This window comes from Triticum dicoccoides, chromosome 3B (genome assembly GCF_002162155.2).
Source record: "Triticum dicoccoides isolate Atlit2015 ecotype Zavitan chromosome 3B, WEW_v2.0, whole genome shotgun sequence".
NCBI classification, from domain to species: Eukaryota; Viridiplantae; Streptophyta; class Magnoliopsida; order Poales; family Poaceae; genus Triticum; species Triticum dicoccoides.
The window spans coordinates 830,112,198-830,118,997 of record NC_041385.1 but is presented as its reverse complement, the minus strand read 5'-3'; positions in this window follow the sequence as shown (position 1 = coordinate 830,118,997).

Genomic DNA, 6,800 nt, shown 5'->3' with positions numbered 1-6,800 from the left:
CCAGTAACCCTTGTCTTAATGTACTTTAAACCCTGCATAACTGGGGGCCGGAGGGGTCTGGAAAACTCTATATAAGCCACCCCCTCCTCAGTGTAAAGGGTTCGCACCCCGGTCACTCATACGCACGTAATCCAGTCGACCGCCTCCAGCCTCCGAGACGTAGGGCTGTTACTTCCTCCGAGAAGGGCCTGAACTCGTAAATCCCTTGCGTATACAACTACTCCATAGCTAGGATCTTGCCTCTCCATACCTGCCCCCCATTCTACTGTCAGACTTAGGACCACGACAGTTGGCACCCACCATGGGGCTGGTGTCTTAGCGACTTTTTGGAGAAGTTGCAATTTGTCCGATTGCCTTCATCATGGTTTCTGGCGGAGCTCTGGTCGAGGGACGCGAGATCCTCCTCGGTGCGCTCGCTTTCATCGCCGACGACTCCACTTGGCTCCAGGAGGCACCAGTCGACATCGACGTGCTCCCCGTCCGTGGGGCGACGCACTTTCGGGCGTGTGTCCGCGGCGTCCTGCTGCGGCAGCCGTCGACCCCATACCGGTCGACTCCTGTGCCGTCCTCCCTCCCTGTCTCCCGCCAGCGCAAGCGCTCCGGTCGGTCGAGGCTTCACCGATGGGTGAGACACACAGTGGCTCGCCAATAGGCCACCACCCAAGTCGCGGCAATTGAGCCCAACGAATCTCTCTATGGCCTGTTCGATCTGTCGACTGGCTCCGTAGAGACTGCATCCGAGTGCGACAACAGTGATCCAGCGGCGGAGGTCCTGATGGTCAATGGGCCTCGTAGCCCTCCCGGTTTCCCCCGCATCGATGGGATGGACGATGGAGGCAACCCCGCTCAGGCCCACGAAGAATATCAGCCCGAGCCACTCACTTCTCAGCAAAGAGAAGATCTTCGCTGCCGGAACATGGATGCCCTGCATACTCCCATCACAGGAGAAACTCCTGAGGCTCGTGCTTTGGAAGAGGCGCGTTTGGCCAACTTTGTTAAACGCACTCGACTAGAGAACCTCCAGCGAGCACTCAACGAGCGTGCGCATCAACGAGTACCTGACTCCAGCCGACGTAGCTCTTTCCGCAACCGACTCAGGTATATGGAACCCCGATTCGGAATTTGGCAGCTGCAGCCCGTATAGTGGAGTCAATTCAGCCCTCTCAGTCGGAGGCTAGAAGAGGCTTGATGCAGATCAGGGATTTGCTCCGGGCGGCAGGAGATCAGAATTCAGTTGTGTCACAGTCGCGCGGCAGGATTCACATTCGATCCGTCACTGCGAATATTGTTCAGTCGACTCACAGCCCAAGGTCACCTCCGAGGCGCGTGGGACGTGAAGGCCGGCGGGACCACTATGATGACCGATTTGATCGTGATGATAGGCGTCGAGTGCCCAGTCCTCCCCCGAGAAGTGGGTCTAACGCCCATCGGTAGCAAGATGACAGGCGCCAACTCAATGTTGAGCGGAGAGCTCCGGTCGACCCCAGAGAACCAGGATTTGACGTGAGATCCATCATCGTGCAAGGTTTGGTCGATCGGAACAGAGCTCATAGAGGTGGCCATGACAGAGATGTGCCCACTAGCAGCCGAGTCCATGTTTCATGTCCAGAATGCTTTAGCAGAGCCATCACAGCCATAGTGATACCCCCCAACTTCAGGTTGGCGACTGGGGTAAGTAAGTTCACCGGAGAGTCCAAGCCTAAAATTTGGCTTGAAGACTACCGAGTGGCGGTACACATTGGTGGTGGTAATGATGAGGTGGCCATGAAGCATTTGCCACTCATGCTAGAGGGTTCGGCCAGGGCGTGGTTGAATCAGTTAGCTCCTAGCAGCATTTACACCTGGGAAGATCTTTCCCGAGTGTTTGTCAGGACGCTCGAGGGAACTTGCAAGCGACCGGCCGGATTGACGGAGCTGCAAGTCTGCGTACAAAAGTCGAGTGAAACATTGAGAGATTACATCCAGAGATGGATCACTTTGGATCATACCGTGGAGAATGTGTCGGCCCATCAAGCGGTCTGCGCCTTCAAGGATGGTGTCATGAACAGAGAGTTGAGCCTGAAGTTTGGTCGAACCGGAGATATGACCCTGAGTCGAATGATGGAGATTGCCACCAAATACGCTAACGGTGAAGAAGAGGACAGGCTCCGGAGTGGCAAGTATAAGCCGAGTCAATCGGAAAAAGGAAACTCCAGTCGGAAGCAGAAGCGGAAGGCCGAGCCAGCTGCTCCTGGAGAGGCTCTGGCCGTGACTCAGGGCAAATTGAAAGCGAAGCCCAAAGGATCTTGTAACCCCAAGAAGGTAAAGGATTAAGAAGGAAATGACGTGATGGATCTACCGTGTCACATCCACACGAAGAAAGACGAAGAGGGTAACTTCACCTACCCGAAATATACCACTCGCCAGTGCCGGCTCTTAATCCAGCAGTTTCAAGGAAAACAGCCCAAGGAAAAAGAGAAGGAGTCAGACAAGGCCGAGGACAAGGAGGACAGTGATGGAGGGTACCCTCATGTCAATTCCACCCTGATGATTTTTGCTGATGTAGAGAGCAAAAATCGACTGAAAGTGATCAACCGAGAGATAAATATGGTCGCCCCGACGACACCAAGCTATCTGAAATGGTCGCAAACTCCCATTATGTTCGACCAATCCGATCACCCTACTCACATTGCCACCCCTAGGAGGCAAGCACTGGTGGTTGGCCCAGTCGTCGAAGGCACTCGACTGACGAAGGTACTGATGGATGACAGCAATGGGTTGAATATACTGATGGGCATTCCGATGTCTAGGCTCAGCTCCAGCAACATGATTTTTCACGGAGTCATTCCTGGAAAGAAGGCTGAGTCACTCGGTCAAATAGCTCTGGATGTAGTGTTCGGCGACTCGAAGCATTTCGGCAAAGAGAAGCTAACATTTGAAGTAGTGGATTTCCAGAGCACTTACCACACTATTTTGGGAAGACCAGCCTATGCCCGCTTCATGGCTCGACCATGTTATGTGTACCTCAAATTAAAGATGCCTGGCCCCAAAGGCGTGATCACTATCACTGGCAGCCGGAAGAAGGCAGAAGAGTGTTTCCAGAAAGGCTCGAAGATTGCAGATGCCCAGATAACAGTGGTAGAGCTGGAAGGATACAAGAAAAATGCAGATCCGAGTGATTTGTTGAGGGCCAAGAAGCCCGCCACAGAGTCAGCGTTCTAGTCGTCTGGGGAGACGAAGCCAGTTCATATCCACCCAACTGACCCCAACGCGGCTCCGACCCATATTTCCACAACACTCGACTCTAAATAGGAAGAAGCGCTCATCCAGTTCCTCCGTGAGAACTGGGACATCTTTGCATGGAAGCCAGCTGGCATGCCGGGTGTTCCCAGGGGGCTGGCTGATCATCGCCTTAGAGTCGACTCAAAAGCGAAACCTGTTAAAGAACATCTTCGACGGTCCGCCGTTCAGAAGAAAAAAGCCATTGGCGAGGAGGTGGCTCGACTCCTTGCAGCAGAGTTTATCCGAGAGATATACCACTCCGAGTGGCTCGCCAATGTCGTCATGGTTCCCAAGAAGGACAACTCACTTCGCATGTGCATTGATTTCAAATATATCAATCGGTCCTGCCCAAAAGATCATTTTCCTCTCCCTCGCATCGACCAAATTGTCGACTCGACTGTGGGATGGAAGAGATTGTCTTTTTTAGACGCTTATTCCGGGTATCATCAGATCTGTCTGTATGGACCTGACGAAATCAAAACAGCTTTCATCACTCCATTTGGGTGTTTCTGCTATATCACCATGCCATTTGGTCTCAAGAATGCCGGAGCCACGTTCATGAGAATGATTCAAAAGTGTTTACTCACTCAAATCAGTCGGAATGTGAAAGCGTACATGGATGATATCATGGTCAAGTCACGAAAGGGTTCCGACCTGTTGACTGACCTAATTGAAACATTTGCCAATCTTAGGAGGTATGATATCAAGCTCAATCCATCAAAGTGCACATTCGGAGTACCTGACAGAAAGTTACTCAGTTTTCTCGTTTCAGAACGAGGAATCGATGCTAACCCAAAAAAAGTTGGCACCATACTCTGAATGAAACGCCCTGTGCGTGTGCACGATGTCCAGAAGCTTACTGGAAGCTTGGCCACGTTAAGTCGATTCATCTCTCGCCTCGGTGAAAAGGCGTTGCCTCTTTACCGACTGATGAAGAAGGCAAACAAGTTCGAGTGGACTCCAGAAGCTGATGCAGCGTTTGCCGAGCTAAAAGCTCTACTCTCCACCCAGCCGGTGCTTGCTGCTCCAATCAGCAAAGAGCCTCTGTTGCTTTACATTGCATCCACAGGACAGGTCGTCAGTATAATACTAATGGTCGAGCGGGAAGAGGAAGGTAAAACCTTCAAAGTTCAGCGCCCAGTGTATTATCTCTCTGAAGTTTTGACTCCAGCGAAGCAAAGATATCCTCATTATTAGAAGCTCGTATATGGGATCTACATGACCATGAAGAATGTTGCTCATTATTTCTCTGATCATGACATGACAGTCGTCAGCGATGCACCATTGTCAGAGATTCTGCACAACAGAGACGCAACCGGTCGAGTGGCTAAATGGGCAATTGAACTCCTTCCCCTTGATATCAAATTTGAGGCAAAGAAAGCCATTAAGTCCTAGGCTATAGCAGATTTCCTTGCCGAGTGGATTGAACAACAACAGCCGACTCAAGTTCACTCGCAGCATTGGACCATGTTCTTTGATGGTTCTAAGATGTTAAATGGTTCTGGTGCTGGGGTAGTTTTGGTTTCCCCCCGAGGAGATAAGCTCAGATATGTGCTCCAGATTCACCTCGATTCCTCCAATAATGAAGCAGAATATGAAGCACTTTTGTATGGGTTGCGCATGGCCATTTCACTCGGCGTCCGTCGCCTTATGGTTTAGGGCGACTCAGATTTGGTGGTCAATCAAGTGATGAAGGAGTGGGACGTTAGAAGCCAAGCCATGACTGGATACTGCAATGCAGTGAGGAAGCTCGAAAAGAATTTCGAAGGGTTAGAGCTCCACCATATACCCCAACTGAAAAATCAAGCGGTTGATGATTTGGCGAAGATAGGATCCAAGAGAGAAGCCATCCCCAGTGATGTGTTCTTGGAGCATATCCATACTCCATCAGGCATAGAATATCCTTTTACGGACGAAGCTCCGCAACCTAAGAGTGTTATGGATCCGACTGAGGTTGAAGTTCCAGCAGTGGTCGACCTGATCATGGAAGCTTTAGTGATCACTCCCGATTGGACAATACCGTATATCGCGTATATCTTGAGAAAAGAGCTCCCGGAGGACGAAGAAGAGGCTCGACAGATCGTGCGCTGATCTAAAGCCTTTACTGTGATAAGGGGACAGCTGTACAGAGAAAGCACAACTGGAGTTGGTCAGAAATGCATAACGCCGGAGGAAGGTCGAATAATCCTTGATGACATCCACTCGGGGACCTGTGGCCATCATGCTTCTTCCCGGACCATTGTGGCCAAAGCATACCGAGCCGGATTTTATTGGCCAAGAGCGAATGAAATGGCAAAGGAGATAGTCGAAAGTGTGAGGGATGTCAATTTTACTCCAATATGTCACACAAGCCCGCCTCAGCTTTAAAGACCATACCACTTGTTTGGCCCTTTGCAGTATGGGGGTTGGATATGGTCGTCCCTTTGAGAACAGGCAGAAGTGGTTTCACCCATGTGCTGGTAGCAGTCGACAAGTTCACCAAGTGGATTGAGGCCAAACCCATCAAGAACCTTGATGCAGGTACTGCTGTCAGCTTTATCAGAGAATTAATATTTAGATATGGAGTCCCGCACAGCATCATCACTGACAACGGGTCAAACTTCGATTCCGAAGAATTCAGAGCTTTCTGCACGTCTCAAGGCACACGAGTCGACTAGGCTTCAGTCGCCCATCCACAGTCGAATGGATAGGCAGAATGAGCCAACGGCTTGATTCTCAAAGGGTTGAAACCCCGTTTGATGCGTGATCTCAAGCATGCGGCTGGTGCATGGGTCGACGAACTTCCCTCGATGCTTTGGGGGTTAAGGACCACACCCAACCGGTCGACTGGAAGAACTCTGTTCTTCTTGGTCTACGGAGCTGAAGCAATCTTGCCGAGTGACCTTCTCCACAGTGCTCCTCGGGTCGAGCTCTACACCGAAGCTGAAGCAGAACAAGCACGGCAGGATCCAGTCGACCTTTTAGAGGAAGAAAGGGAGATGGCCCTGATCCATCGACCATTTATCAACAAGACTTGCGTCGCTTCCACGCCAAAAACGTGAAGAGTCGAGCCTTCCAGGAAGGAGATTTGGTTCTCCGAGTGGGTCAGCAGAAACCACACAAGTTTGCTCCTTCTTGGGAAGGTCCCTTCATCGTCACCAAGGTTCTCCACAATGGATCATACCGTCTCTACAATGTCGAGCATCAGATCGACGAGCCCCGAGCTTGGAACGTGGAGCTTCTCCGCCCCTTTTACACTTAAGTATTCACTCGGATGAGTTGTAATAAAAGTACTTCTGTTGTTTATTTATCAAAGAAAAGAGCTTTATAATTTTCCCAGTAATTGTTATTACTTTTGTCCACATAAAGCAATCACCCAGTGGGTGGCTTGGCTGCGAATCTGATTAGCCTAAGTCTGTAAAAAAAAATCCTAACCGAGTGGTGAGCCAGCCTCCCACTCGAAGGCTTAGCTGCGAAATCCGTTTCGCCTAAGTTAAAAAAAATCCTACCGAGTGGTAAGCCAGCCTTCCACTCGGAGGCTTAGCTGCAGTCCAAGTACT